This window comes from Manis javanica, chromosome 9 (assembly GCF_040802235.1).
Source record: "Manis javanica isolate MJ-LG chromosome 9, MJ_LKY, whole genome shotgun sequence".
NCBI lineage: Eukaryota > Metazoa > Chordata > Mammalia > Pholidota > Manidae > Manis > Manis javanica.
This window is the reverse complement of record NC_133164.1, coordinates 90,134,634-90,149,757: the sequence shown is the minus strand read 5'-3', so window position 1 is coordinate 90,149,757 and position 15,124 is coordinate 90,134,634. Positions and strand designations below refer to the sequence as shown.

At 40.2% G+C, this 15,124-nt stretch overlaps 1 protein-coding gene across 6 annotated transcripts in view; it reads left to right on the top strand.

Moving 5' to 3' along the window:
- Window positions 1-3,665: 3,665 nt before the first annotated feature.
- The window catches only part of OSBPL1A (oxysterol binding protein like 1A), a 100,843-nt gene continuing 89,384 nt past the window's right edge, over window positions 3,666-15,124 (top strand). The window contains exons 1-3 of one of the 6 annotated variants that reach the window (XM_037017571.2): window positions 3,667-3,804; window positions 10,568-10,622; window positions 11,115-11,275. The gene's annotated coding sequence lies outside the window, so the exon portion shown is untranslated. Of the gene's footprint in view, window positions 3,805-3,886; window positions 3,907-10,567; window positions 10,623-11,114; window positions 11,276-15,124 lie in introns of those variants that run through there. The other 5 variants (XM_017646815.3, XM_073212909.1, XM_017646846.3 and 2 more) reach the window with 5 other exon arrangements.

The following is a 15,124-nucleotide window of genomic DNA, read 5'->3' as shown; positions in this document are numbered from 1 at the left end:
TGCTTTCTGAATACCTCAGGGTTGTCCTTTTGTATGTCCATAATTAGTCTGCCTTAATATGGGATACCTGTGGGAGATAGTGTTTATGGCACTGTGGGTTTTTCAAATAAATGGCCCAGTCCTGCTAATGCTTTTATTCTCTTTTGTTCCTTATGGACTTAAAAAAATTCTGTCTTGATTTAGATGGATTGTGTGCTTCTCTCTGGCAGCGGTCATATCGAATCCTTCTGATTTACTCTTTCTAAAATCTGTTCAGTAGAAAGAAAACCAAATAGCCAAACTTGGTAAAATTATGTCCACAGGAAGAATCTGAATCAGCAACTTAGGGTAAAATGACAACAGGCCTTAGTGCCTGGATTTGGGGCCCTCTATTTCTCTGGTTTGTGGGTGTCCTTTGCTTATTTGGGGATGCTCTGATATGACTCAGATACTTAAGATTTCTATATGATATCTGCATAAATGAGTCATTATGTAGGATATTTTACTTATAAGTAGCACTACTTTTGTTGAGAAAAATTGCAATATGTACAATAAGCTGTAAAGTTTGTGTTGTACTAAAGAGAAACTTACTAGGTGTTTTTAGGGTGAAATAACCTGGGAAACATAACAGAATGTGAATGCTGTGATTTTTCTTCAACCTTGTTTGAGAGTTCTATTTTAAAGTCTAAAAACCGGTTTTATGAATTTGTGTTTCTGTAGTTTTCCTCGCCAGAGGGGTGGTATCAGAAGTGGTTAAAATGTCACAAAGCCATCATTGGTGCCCTTTTTGTTCTGTGTATTATTGAGTTTCTTGTGGTATTAGTTAAACCAGTTTTTCTAAGGTAGGAACTTGCCTATTTAACGTTAATGTAAACTCACTCGTAAAATATTTCCATGTTAAATTTCATGACTGCCAAACAGCTATAACCCAAGTGTATGATTTGGATGCTAAGTGATGCTAAGTTTGTGGTGTAATGGAAAGATTCAGGATCTAAATTGGAACCGTGTGAAAGGTACTGCTGCCCAGGACCAGATGCTGATGTCTTTGGGGAGTAATCATGCCCTTATGTGTGCTTGTAACTATAAAGTCACGGTCTCTAATGTTCATTTAGCTTCTTGGGCTGTGCAGTTCTTTAGTCATTCCGTGTTCCTCATGTTTTTCATTTTCTAATGTTTATATCTTTCAGGCCTATATCTCCCTTTACTCTGAGCAAAATCATTCGTTAAACATCAGGCAGTCGTGTGCTGCCTGCCCCCCCACCCCCACTGAGTTATTAGTCCTTTCCTCTTGTTGGAAGCATCCGTGTCCTTCCTCCTGCTTCAAAACAGCTCCTTTCTTCTTTTGAGTTCTGCGCTCCCTATGGCCTTCCATCTCCTTACACTCTTTTCCAGTTCCATTTTTTAAAATACAATGCTCTCTGTTTCACCTAGCCCGCTGAAATAATTCTTGCCGACAGCTCCTTTACTGCTGAAGCAGGAGACACTTTTACATTATCTTGCTCGTCTTTGAAAGATTTGGCATTTTGACCACTGCTCACTTCTTGGAATTCCTTTCTGTGATGTCCACGGCGCCTGCCTCTTCCAGCTTCTTCCCTTTAGGAGTTCCTCCTCAGGTTTCTTCTGTCGCCTCCTTTCTGCTGCCTGTGACTTGAGTGTTAGTGTGCCCTGGGTTTCTGTGGGTGGCCTTCTCACTCAGCACGCTCCCTGGATGATCTTACACACTCCTTCAGCCAGAAATCCATGACTCATATCTCCACCTTTCATCTCTTCTGAGGTATGAACCAGTATATTCATTTCCCTTTTGAACGTTTACATATGGTTATACCAGAGGCATTTGAAAACCAGTGTGTTTAAAAACTCAAAGATAGAATTAGACCTGTTTAGTCACTCAAGCCAGAAACAGGGGAACTGTCTTATTAGGTTCATCCTTCTTCCTCATGCCCACCTTCAATCAAGTCCTGTCATTTTTACTTCCTGCTTCTCAGCTGTCTATCCCCCTTCACTCACTCTCCTCCCATCCGGTGCACAAATTCCCTACTGCCACTCTAGTAAAGTTCTCCGGATTCTTCTGTTGGATGACTGCCACCATATTCATGTTATACCCTTCAAAACTGGTTTAGCTGTCTTTCCTATTCCATGAGTTCCTTGCTAGTGTAGCACTTATCACATTGTATCATTATATATTTGCCTGTCTGATTATATATTTACTGAACTGGAGCTCCTTAAGTAAGCGTTATCTTATTTTTGTGGCATCTTTGTCTAACATAGTACTTGGCAAATAGTAGAGAGTTAATGAATGATTGATTATGCAAAGGAAAGAATATAAGCTTTTGGCTCAGAATAATAAGAATCTAAACTATCTGGACCTTGAGCAAATTAATATATATTTATGAATTCCATTTTGAAATCTGAAAATAAGTTATTTTATGTGAAGTTCCTCAGTACAGTGCCTAGCATATTCTAGGTGCTCTGTCAGTTGCCTTCTAAAGCAAAGTAGGCTGTTTTGTTCATTGTTTTGTTTTTGGTGCCTAGTATTACTTTTGTAAACTGGGTTCATTCTCTAATTTTCAGGGCTTAGGGGAGAAAGATTCTGTAGCCAGGGTTCCTCACAGTGCCAAATGTGACTTTGAAATACAGTACTATTTAGTTATCAAGAATGGAAGAAAAGAAAAAAGCAAACTGATTTTGCAAAGACACCAGGAAACCTCACTGACATTAATTCTGAATTTTCTGAGGATGGTGTTATGTCATCTTTTACACATTTTACATCTGTAGTGCAAATACAGCTACCAGTGTTGGGACAGTGAAGTTAAAGTACCCTAGGACCTTGTCAAAGAAACATTCCATTTTGTTCAGTATTACTCTGTTCCTAATGTTTGAGGGCAGATTTATCCACTTTAGAAAGGTTTAAAACTGCTGTTGGAACAAAAAGTTGTGCCATCCCCCTTCCCCAGCCTGTAAGTTCACCAGGAATGTCATTAACCTGCACATCCCACTGAAGTCTAGTTATTTCTGTGCTGGGTTTTTCTGGCCTTTGAGCCTTTGTCTACCCTCCAAGCCCAGATGGAATAACAAAACATCTTTTTCATATAGGTAGGTTTCACATTATAAAAAACAAATATTATTGTTTTTCTCAATGCTCGAATGGTGGCCCAGAAAGTATATAAACACAAAACAAATACGTGAAGTCTTGCTTAGTCTTTGTTTTGGAATCAGAAACGTAAGCCTGCGTGTCAGTTATCTTGGAGGTGGGAGAGCTCTGACCAAGCGAGGACCCCTCTGCTCACGCCCCGGGGCGGGCTGGCCACTAAAAGTTGTCAGGGCCGCCCCCCCAGGAGAGGGCGGGAGCGACGGCCCACGCCAGGACCTGGCGGGAGCCCCGCTGGGGGGAGCAGCAGTGTCCTGACTTCCTTCCCTAATTCCTGGCCGGCAGCCCGCGGGGGCCGAGGGGCCGAGCGCGCCCCGCTGCCCGGGGTAGGGCCAGACCTGCACCTCCGGGGAGCAGCGCCGCGGGAGGGGCCGGGGGCGGAGCGGCGGGACGACGGCGGGGGCGGCCGCCTGCCGCAGGCCACTCGCCGCCGCCGCGCTCTGCCTGGCGGCCCAGGGGCGCCGGCGCGGGAGGGAGCGCCGCGGGGCCGCGCCTCGGCTGACCTGGCAGGAGCCGCGCGGGCTGCGCGGAGGTGACTCGGGAGACCTTGCGGTGCCGCCCCGGGCCGCGCCTCCCAGCCGGGCCGGAGAGGCGGCGGGGAACAGGCCGGGCGCATTTGTGCTGAGCTGGCCGCGGAGCGCAGGGCGGAGCGCCCAGCCGGGTCCGGTCCGGCCCAGGTGGGTGTGTGTGCCGACCGCGCGGGGCTCTGCCCGGCAGCCTCGGAGGGCGAGGACGCTGGGGAAGAAAGGGGGCAGGGCGCGCAGCCCGGATCCGGGGACGTGAGTAGATCCAAGAATAGTTGGGCGCCAGTGTGCAGGGCGGAGTGCAGGCGTGCGGGGAGGGGCGCGGAAGGCCGGGGCCCCTGCCCTCCTTGCCCGCGGGGTCGTCGTCGGGCTCTCTGTTTGCGTCGGGTTCCCACAGAAGAGCCAGGGGTGGAGGGTAGGTAGGGGGCGGAAGCCGGTGGACAGATTTTTTTTTTCAGCTAAATATTGGTAGTGGGTCAAGTGGGGCAGGAGTGGGAGGAGTAAGGCAGTGAAAGACATTACTGTCCTAAATAACCTTCCAAGTTAGTGATTTTTTGCATGGCTCTGTCCTGGCTGACATTGAGATGAACTTACCAACCGCTTTCAGAGGCCGCTAAAATTCCAGGAAAACTAGGGGAAATGCATGACAGGATTAGAGAAAGAGAAATTATACTGGGGTGGGGGAGTGGGGAGGTGGCCGTTAACTTTGTTTTGATCAGGGATTTTTGATTATTCACAGGCTTTCTTTGTAGCCTAACCCAGTGGAGAATCACGTTCCCTAACATTCAGAGCATGTGGCTAGTTGTTTTGTGTTTTGTGTTTGCTGTTTTTTTTCTGGATTTGGAGGGAGGGTAGAAAGGAGGGGAAGATGCCTGGGAAATACAGCCTTTGAGAGTTATTAAAGCTATTAGAAGTTTCTTAATTTTAACTAGGTTCAAAGACAGAAGGCATTTCATTTTAAGACATAGCTTTGCTTAGCAGAAATCTTTTTCAAATGGGAAAAATGCTTGAAATGCGTGCTGGTGGAGTAGTGTGCAGGCTACAATATGGGGATCTGAATGTAAATTTTCTTTTCAGTTTGATACGCAGCAGAGTTAATCTCTGGTCCAAGTAATGTTTGATTTCAGCCCCGCAGATGATGGCTTGGGCAAATTAGCTCAGTTCCGATTAAGCAGATATTTAATCTGAACGTGAAGACCATAGAGCCTTTGTCCCAGTACTGTTATTACTAGACTGGGGTCTTAAAGCAGTTGGTATCACTGTGAAAATAATTGCAGGACTCTAGTCTTCCCACTTAAGAAGCTCTTTAAAGGTTAATTTCAGGGAATTTCACTGATGGTGCATGTGACCCACATAGTCTTTCTGCCCTCATCTGTGCACCTTGCAGAATGAGGGAAAATTAAAAAGCTTATTAAACTTACCATATTAAAAGCAAATGCAGGTATTATGTTCAAGGTAGTATGTAAATACAGCTAAAGGACATTTGAAGTATTGGACATATAATTGATAAAACATGTAACACCAGTGGTCACTTTGGCAGCACATATACTAAAATTGGAATGATACAGAGAAGATAAAATGTAACACTATACTGTAAGTTTTATGTAGTTAGACAAAAAACTTTAATTACTTTAAAAAGCAGCAATTTACAATATTTATTTGGTCCACATTATTCCTAAATTTTTAGCTTGTTGTATATGTAATCCAGAAATATACTGCCTATTAATTTTGAAAGCAGCTAGGACATGTTAAACATAAATAATGAAGTTTATGTAAGATGAAGCTGTTTTTCATTTTGATAACTTCTGTGAATTTAACAAAAACACATAAGGTTTTACTTAGGAACATGAAGAGAGAGAGTGTGAGAGAGATAGAGAGAGAGTGTGTGTGTGTGTGTGTATTAGTCTTGTCATGCTTGATATGACCCAGGATCTATCCGGCAGGTTTTTTTAAATCTCACAGTGGTACCAAGACTGTACCTTGTATGCAGTTGTGTTTGTCTTGTATCTCTAGTAGAGTGTAGCACCTGACATCTCTATCTGATGAATTTTGAATGAGTTATATAGGCAAACATAATTTTCCTCTCATTTTAACTCTAGAGTGGTAAAGATGTAACCCCCATACATTGTTGTAATGGTCCACCCAGATTTACTATCTACTACTTTATGTAAAAATTTTTCTTTAATTAAATAAGTATTTATACAGTGTTTACCTTGTCAGGTACCTTAACGATACATACCAGTCAAGGCTAGATAGAATCAGGGTCTTCTTGAAAGGCTTTCTAAAGTATGCCTAAATAATTTGAATCTTATTTTAGGCATTTAGAATCACTGATAGATTTTAATCAGGGGAGAGATTTAATCAGCTTTGCTCCTTATGAGGATTAGAGAGGAAGACCACGTGGAGGAATTCAGGAGACAGAGAATCAGAGTTTGAACCAAGTTGTGGCTGTGATAAAGAAAAGGGAGATATGGAGCAGAGAGAGACTTCAGAATAAACAATCTAGCAGGAGCTGTTAATAGATTGGCTCCACTTTCTCCTTCATTCCTCATATTCATAGATGACTCCCGGGTTTATAGCCTAAGTAACTGGATAGAAAGTGACTGAAGTAAGGAATAAAGGGAGTAGGGGAGGATGAATTCACTTTTGGAGATCAGAATGTGGAAGGAAGACCGTCCTTACTTGTCCAATAAAAATTTGGGAATCATCTCATAGACACCGAGAACTAACTTGAGGTTACTGTAGGGGAGGGGTTGGGGTGTGTGGGTGGAGAGGGTGATGGGGGATAGAGTACAAAAATTATCAGTCATAAAATAATTTAGTCACTGGGATGGTGGTACAGCATGAAGAATATAGTCAGTGATTCTGTACCATCTTACTATGTTGACACATAGCAACCTCTCTGGAGGAGGTGAGTATTTAATAATGTGGGTAATTGTTGAACCATTGTGTTGTATTATTTGAAACCAATATAAGATTATATATCAACAATACTCCAATTAAAAAATTGGGAATCATTAGTATTGGGAGGTCACCTGAATAATCATGGTGACTGGGGCTAAAGGAGTAAATATAACCACCTAGGAGAAGTACAGATTGAAAAAGTTTGAAATCAAAGGATTGAATACTGACATTCAGAGACAAGTGGAAGAAGGGGAGGCAGTGGAACACACTAAGAAAAAGCAGCCAGAAAGTCAGGAGAAGGCTACAGGGGAGGCCAAGGCAGACAAGCTGTCCAAGAGGCTGAGGTGGCAACTGAAATGTGTCCATTAGATTTGATAGGCAGGTGATCATTGGAGTCTTTGATGAGTAAAGTTTTAGAAGCAAGACACAGGAAGAAGCCAGCTTGCAGTGTGCAGAGGATAAATAGGGAATGAGAAAGAAGAAATATGTGGACTGTGATTCAGTCTCTGCAGACAGTTAGTTTTGTTCTTTCTTTCAATCTCTCTACCTGTTATTTATTTTCCTTGCTCCTGTTACCGGCTAGGGCCTTCAGGACAGTGTTGAATAGAAGCTGAGATAGTGGGGAACCCTCATTCATGCCTGACCCTTAAAAAAGGCTTCTAACTTAAAATGATTCACTGTTAAGAATGATGTTTAGTAAATACCATTTTATCAGATTAATGAAGTTCCTTTTCACTTTTATGTTATTGAATTTATCATGAAAGGATGTTGAATTTTATTAAAAGGTCTTTCGGCATCTAATAAGAGTATCATAAATTTTTTCTTTCACTTGTTAAGGTGGCAAGTCATATTTTTAGACTTTTCCTCACAATGAGCCATCCTTTGTGTACCTGGAATAAACCTAATTTGGTCATGATGTATTGTCTTTAACATTCTCCTTGATTTGGTTCCTTTTGGATTTAAGCATCTGTTTATGAGTGAGATTGGCTTGTAATTTTTTTTCCTGTTCTCATCAAGAGTTCAGTATCAAGATTATACTGTCCTTATAAAATGAACTAGGGAGTATTCCCTCTTTGCTGTTCTCTGGAAGAGCTTATGTGGCCTGTTCCTTGAATAATGAATAGAACTTTCTTATAAATAGGTAGGTAGGTAGGTAGATAGGAAGGAAGGAAAATTTACCTTTGTGAGGGCTTCTTTTTTTTAAACTACTGATTGAATGGTTATAGGACTATTTTAGTTTTCTATTTCTTTTTGCATCAATATCTATTTCTTTTTGGGTCAGTTTTGAGAAGTTATATATTTCTAAGAATTTACCCTTTCCATTTAAGTCTTGAAATCTATTGTTATAAGGTTGTTCATAATATTCTTTTATTGTCTTTTTAAATTATTTTGGATCTGTAAGTATGTATTCCTTTTCCTAATCTTTTTTTTTTCCTAATCTTTTTCTATTTTCTTTTCCCTAACATTCTTATGTGGATATTTCCAAATAAATTTCTCTCTCTTCTTAAAATCAGTCTCATTAAGTATGGTTTATTTTTTCAAAGAACTGTCTTTAGTCATGTTATCTATTATATCTTTCTCTTTTAAATTAATTTTCATAGTTATCTCTTGCACTTTTCTTTGCGTTAATTTTTTTCCCTGGTATCTAAACATTTATTGTCCTGTGTCTCTTGAAAGTAGATAATTTGATCAAAATTTGTCCTTTTCCAGATTTCAAGTTGCATGTTTTTTACTCCCTATATTTTGTAATTTAAGTGTATATATCACAGCTTGCTGTTTCCATTACTTAGATCATTTTATATCCTTTAATTATGTATTTCCTAGGCTTTCTTTTTCTAGAAAGAGGAATGCTGAAGTATATAGTATAAAGTACTGGCCATCTAATATTTAAAACACATAAAACACTTGGGAAGGTTTTGACTACTTCCTGTTTGTTCTCTTCCCCAACTCCTCCTTGTTTTCCTTGTTTCATTTCTCTCCATTTCTTTTCCTTACCATGCTGCTCATCTTCTTCCTGCCTCCCCCTCACCTTTAAAAACTTCTATCCCTTGACACTTTGCATGGTGGAAGAAAAATGATCATTCCCACAACTCCCTTCCCTATGTTTTTCTTCTCGCTCCCTGGTTTTCTGCTCCAGTCCTACAGTGTTTGTGGGATTTTTGCATTATCTGCTCAGCCCATTCAGTCTTGCTCTTCTCCTCAGGATTCTGGCTCTAGCACCAAAGTGTAAAAAGAGGATAACTTGTGTCTAATTTTCTTTAGATGCTCAAGGGGTTATTATTATTTACCACATGATCTTTGTTATTCCTTACACAATCCAAGTGATGACAGAGTCAGGAAGGATACAGAAAAGGCCTTGGGAAAAAGCATTTGTTGTTCTGATGCTCAGGCCCCACTAGCAGGGACTCTTCCCTTGGTGTGTGACTCTGGGCGGCTTACTCCAAGGCCTGCCATTCCTCCTGGGTAACATAGGGGTTATTAACATAGACCTCTTCTCTCTGTTGCACAAGTTGCTGTGAGAAGCAATGAGATAAGGATAAGCCCATCACTTTTATATAAGATAATCTTCCCATGCTTTATTTTCAGAAAAATATATTAAAAGAATTTTGTGCTCAATTCAGGGACAGAGAAATAGAGTAAACGTGGTCTGTGGCATGGGGTGTCGGATCAAAGAAACCCTGATGGCAAGCCCTTGTGATAGAAATGACAGGAAGCATAGGAGATCTGCTCAGTGGTTGAGAGTCAGGGAGGTGTCCCTCCTGGTGGAAAGGAGCTGGAGACATGGACACATCGTTACATCTGGTGGCTGGGTACCAGCCTGTAGTGACATCATCTCTTCCTTCACCTACTTATTATTTGTTACATTCAGGACAGAGTGCCTTTTCAAGCATACTTGAGAAATCAACCTTCATTTACCATAATGTTTCTATGAGGGAGAGTTTGTTCGGGGTTCTAAACAAATGTGTTAAAAATGAAGTTTGTGACTATAATTCCCCATAGTAAAATTTCATACTTGTGACTGAAATAATTTGACTTTGAATATATTCTTCATTTATTTTTATTTTACTTTGTGTTTTGGACTCCTTGTTTAAAATCTTAATGTTATCACATCAGTCTTAGATAGTAGAGCATCTAGTCTGGTGATTTTCAAAGATTTTATTGGAGTCTAAGGTAGACACCAGTACAGATCAAATGAACTCCCTCTTCATGCACAAAGGCACCTCCATAAAACACAGTTTGAAATGATTGTTACAATTGATCCGTAATCCTTTATTTTATAGATGAGGAAAAAGTATAGCTAGAGAGAGGGTTGACAGCTTTCCAGACTGTAGTTAGGAGGGGGCTGCTCTTGACCTAAATCCAGGATTCTGCTTCCACATTCAGTCCTTAGGAATAACTCCGTATATCACACATGGCATGAATTAGGAAAATTCATGCCTTAGAGAAGACAGTGCACATTGTTTCCAAGCTCATGTGGCCATGTATATGCTAACTTCTCAATTTGACAAGAGGGTACCAGCTTTAGAAATAAGCAGATGGCCAAGAATAGTGCACTGTCTTCAGATGTTGCACAGAATACCTGTATTCATGTTCTCAACAGGAAATGCTGCCCATGATTTTGTGAAGATTTTGCTTGGTAGAGGTCACAGTTTTGGAAGATACAGAAGTCATCCACTTCTCTAAATAGTCTGTATTTTATCCTAAAATTAAACTGGGCTCTCAGAATGCTGTAGCCTGAGCTATGTATTCTTGATTTTCTGAAAAATGTTCCTCAGTGAGTTGTAAATTGGGATTATACCCTCAATTTCTATTTCTAAAAAAAAATTAGCTTTAATGACATTGATTATTTTACCCTTGGATACTCTGATTCCCCTACATATTACCCTGAATGAAAAATTAGAGCAAAGGGCAAGGAAGGAGTTTGTTTTCCCTAAAGAACTAATACTTTTTTTTTTCTTCGTGGACAGTTTAAACAGCGTAATTGTGTTTCTCTTTTTGCTTTGGCCTTTAGAGAATTCAGAGCCAGATTTGTGGTCCATCCAGTTTCTATGTAGGCTCCATCACTTGTAAGTCCTACCCTAATACTGTGTCAGAATTCCGATTTACATTTTCATAGCCTCCCAGTATGGAAATCACTGGATTGTAGTATTCTCCTGTGAGTTAGCTGAATATGGTCTTTAATAACCCAGAGTGCATTCACGTATGCTGATTATATTTTGGGATTTTTATGCGAATAGTAGGTGTTATATAAGTTGTTAAAATGTTAGGAAAAGACTTATATTTTAGTTTTATGTCAAAAATGTATGTTTTGATAATCGGTTGACTTTGTAATAAATAATTTCAAGGACCCAAGTTTATATGGCAGATGCTCCAGTGGGAACCTTTTTTGTTTTTTTATCATATTAATGCAAATCAAACTGACCATGTTTTAGGCAAATATTTGGAGAAAATGTTTTTGATTTTATTTGCAATAAAATGTACATAGCATAAAGTTGTTACCTGTCTTTACCATTTATAAGTGCATAGTTCAGTGACACTAAGTCCATTCCCATTGTCAGGCAACCCTCATCACCATCCAGTTCCAGAGCTCTTTCCATCTTCCTGAACGGACACTCTGCTTGCGCTGAACAGTGATTCCCCATTCCTGTCTTCCCCCAGACCCTGGCAACCACAATTCTACTTTCTGTCTCTCTGGATTTGATTTTCCTAGGTACCTCATGTAAGTGGAATCACACGGTATTTGTTCTTTTGTGACTGTTTATCTCACTTAGCATAATGCCTCCAGGGTTCAGCCATATTACAGCATGCTTTAGAATGTTTCCTTTTTAAGACTGAATACTATTCCACCGTATATACATATACCACATTTTAAAAATCTGTTCATTCGTTGATGCTGCATTTATTTTGATTCTACCTGTTGGCTGTTGTGGATAGCGCTGCTATGAGCAGGAGAATACAAATGTGTTTGTGTCTCGTCTTTTATTTCTTTTGGTTATATACTCAAATGAAATTACGGGATCATATACAAGTCCTGTTTACACGTTTCTGAGGACTTGCCATACTGTTTTCTGTAGTGACTACACCATTTTACATTTCTTCCTTCTAACAGTGTATGAGAGTGCTAATTTCTCTACATTCCTATCCCAACACTTAGTATTTTCTGTACTTTTTTGTTGTGGTGGTGGTTTTTGACAGTAACCATACTAATGGGTGTGAGGTGTGGAAAAAAATGTTGTTAATAGAATTAGTCATGTTTTTAGTCAAATATTAACCCCAGACTTGACAGACTCTCTCTTCCTACATTGGCTCACAATTGCCCTGCAGAACCATGATCTTCCTTTATTTTCAATCCATTCAGAAGTTGCTCTGGTTCAAGTACAGTGGAGGGTGCTTGGCCCCTGGTCTACATTAGTGCCCTCTTTTCCTCTTGTTGGGGAAAAAACAATTGCACAAAGCAGGGATAATTCTTCAGGTTTCCATGGACTTAAGACTTTAAGTCTATATATCGGTATTCTACTTTTATATTTGTTATCTTTCTGTACTTTAGCTACGAAATGTTGATTTGTTGTATTTTAAAGAATAATTGCCTAATTGAAAAGAATTTTGTCTACAATGTTAGCTTAGAAAAATGAAAACAAAGATATATTTAAATAATCACAGATGTAAAATAGGAGGCAAGGAAATTGATACAAGCCTATCTTCACTTAGTACATGGGAACTAATACAGTAAAATATCTTTTACTCAACACCAGAAAATAATTAACTTGAGCATTAGAACTGAGCAGGGAATTTAACCTATTTTACAATGAAATTAAATGATCTTTAGCCATATTTAGGGAGTACAGAGTTTCTATAAACCTTGAAGTCAAAGGAAAATTTTAAAAATAAGATGGAACTTTGGGGAAAAATGTAACCATAAAATTATAAAAGAGATTTTAGAGGTCATCAAATTTTCCTCTGCTTGGAAGAATCCTCTCTGCAGCTTCCAGCTGGGCGGTCGTTTTGCATGTAGGTGAATACTGCCAGTGAGTATGTAGGCAGGGTACCAGTGGTTATAAGCCTGGAGCCTGAGTCAGGCAGACCTGGGTTTACCACTTGCTGGCTGTGTGACCCTGGGCAGGTCATGTAATGTGCTCTGAGTAAGTTTGAGTTTCCTCATCATTAATAATGCTCACCTCACAGGCTTGTGGGAGGAATGTGTGAGATAGTGTGCCAGGTATTCACTGTAACATCTGGCATGTAGTAAACATACCTAGGTATTATCTCCTACTCTTCCTGCTGCTAATACTACTTATTAGACATGAGTTATTTCTTAGTATTACCCATTCCAGTGTAGGAAACCTATACATACCAGAGAGTGAACCCTAAAGTGAAGTGTTTTTCTTTCCTTTTTTTAAATTTGTGGTTTCAGGTCTGTGCTCTGCAGCATCAGAAAAACGTGTTTCCTCTGATGACAATACCTCAGCCATTTGGAGCAACCAGTAAATTCTTTCTCTCCCCAAACATTTCCAAGTTCCCTCAGCTGTTCCCACTAGGTCAGGCTTTGCAGATCCTTCCTTGCTTGCTCTACACTGATCTGTTTTTTTCTTGAAATGGGCATCTAGAAGTGAGTCGAGTGTTCCACATGAAGCTGGCGCACAGAGGGTGGCCCACCTTAGCTGGCTTTCCAACTGCTCAAGGGAAGGAGCCTCTGTTGCTACAATGGCCCACGAAGCCCTGTGGCACAGGGCCTCCTGCCCGACCTCCCGGACCTCTCTGCTTCGCTCCCCTTTGCTTTGTCCAGAGGCCTGTGGTCTCTTGTTGCACAGCCCTGTGAGCTCCTTTCTGCCTGTGAATTTCTGCTGTGCCTCTGCTCTGCCTGGAGCACTCTTCTCCCAGATCCTTGCTGGCTTCTCCCAGATCCTTGCTGGCTTCCTCCCCTTTGTCAGCCTTTAATCCTCTGGCCGTCCTGTCTCCAGGACTCCCTTTCCTCTTCTCAGCTTTATTTTTGTTTTTAGTGTTTTTCACCATCTAACACACTAAAGATTTCACTTATTCACCTGTCTCTTTCCCCATAGTAGACAGTAAGTTCTCTGAGTGCAGGGAATTTTTGTCTGTTTTGTTTACTGCTGACCCCCTGCAGCCTGGAATGCTCGGCATGGTGTAGGCCCTTGATGAATATTTGTTGCATGAAGAGCACAGTGGAATGACTGACTCTCCTTCGCTTAGAAGTTGTATCATACTGGGCTTGAAAGATGCACTAGGGTACCAGTTCACAGTCATTGGTCAATTTTTTTAATTGAAAAAATTTAAAAAATGAAGTGTACCTAAAGAAGGATAAATAAGCCACATTCATTGTTTTACAACTTTGGAAATTTTCAAAACACTTTGTTTGGTTGCCTGATTGATATTTTCTATATAATTTTCTTCACCCATAAGATTTTTATGTTCTGTAAACATGAAAGTTATTAAAACAAAAATATTCTTTAAATATATCTTAAAAGAGCTTTCCATTACTGGGATTAACATAAACGGTCTTACAACGGCCAGGGCCCCAAACCAGATGTGTGGCCTTGCTAGTGTGCCATATATTTTCTGTGTGTTACATGACTTGCAGAACTTGGGAAGGGAAGCACTACTTCAAGATACTTAAAATGTTGTCTTCAGATGAAGTTACAACCTACAGAGTGGTGATACCAGCATATTTTAGTTTTTTTTTTTTCTTTTTGCCCTAGCTTGAGAACCATGAAATCACTTGTTAAAACAATAAAACATAAAAATTCTATAAAAGGAAAGTTAGTGACTTTTTGGGCTCCACAACATTCAGCACATACAGAAAGATATTTCCAGAGGCAGAGCTGAGGCATTAGAAGCATAGAGTTGGAATTGAGGCTGTACAGTGGCGTGGTCCTCCGCAGTGTGAAGGGAGAACAGATTATACTTGCAATAGTATGAATGAATCCAAAATGTCATGCTGAATGGAAGAAGCCAGATACACAAGAATATGTCCTACATGATCCCATGTGTTTGAGGCTCAGGAACAGACAAACCTAAGGCTTGGTTATAGAAATCAGGGCAGTGGCTGCCAGGGTGGGGAGAGTGGGGAGCGACACTGTGAAGGGGCACAGAAGAGTCTGTGGGAGGGGAGTGGCAATGTTCATATCTTTGCAGTGGTGCTAGTTATACAGGGTATATAGTTGTGAAAATTCATTGAATTATACATTTAAAATGGATGTACTTTGTATATGATCTCTCAAAGTTGATTTTAAAAATTAGATTTGGTAGGATGTTATTTCTGCTATATATAACTCTTTCAGTTATTTTCGTCAATGGAGCTGTCAACTAACTACAGAGGCCTTAAGTAACTTCTGAAAATAAGATTTTAAATTATGATGATGAAACTTCTCTGCTTTTAAAAGTGATTTGTTGCCTCTTGTGGTATATCTCTAAAAAAGAAATTCATTTCAAGGGTACATAAAATATACAAATCTGTGGTGAGTGATTATATAAGAGTAAGCTATTTTTAAGTAGAAGCTCTGCAACCATAATGAGCCTGGAGTGTGCTTCACGGAATCTCAGATGGGGTTCC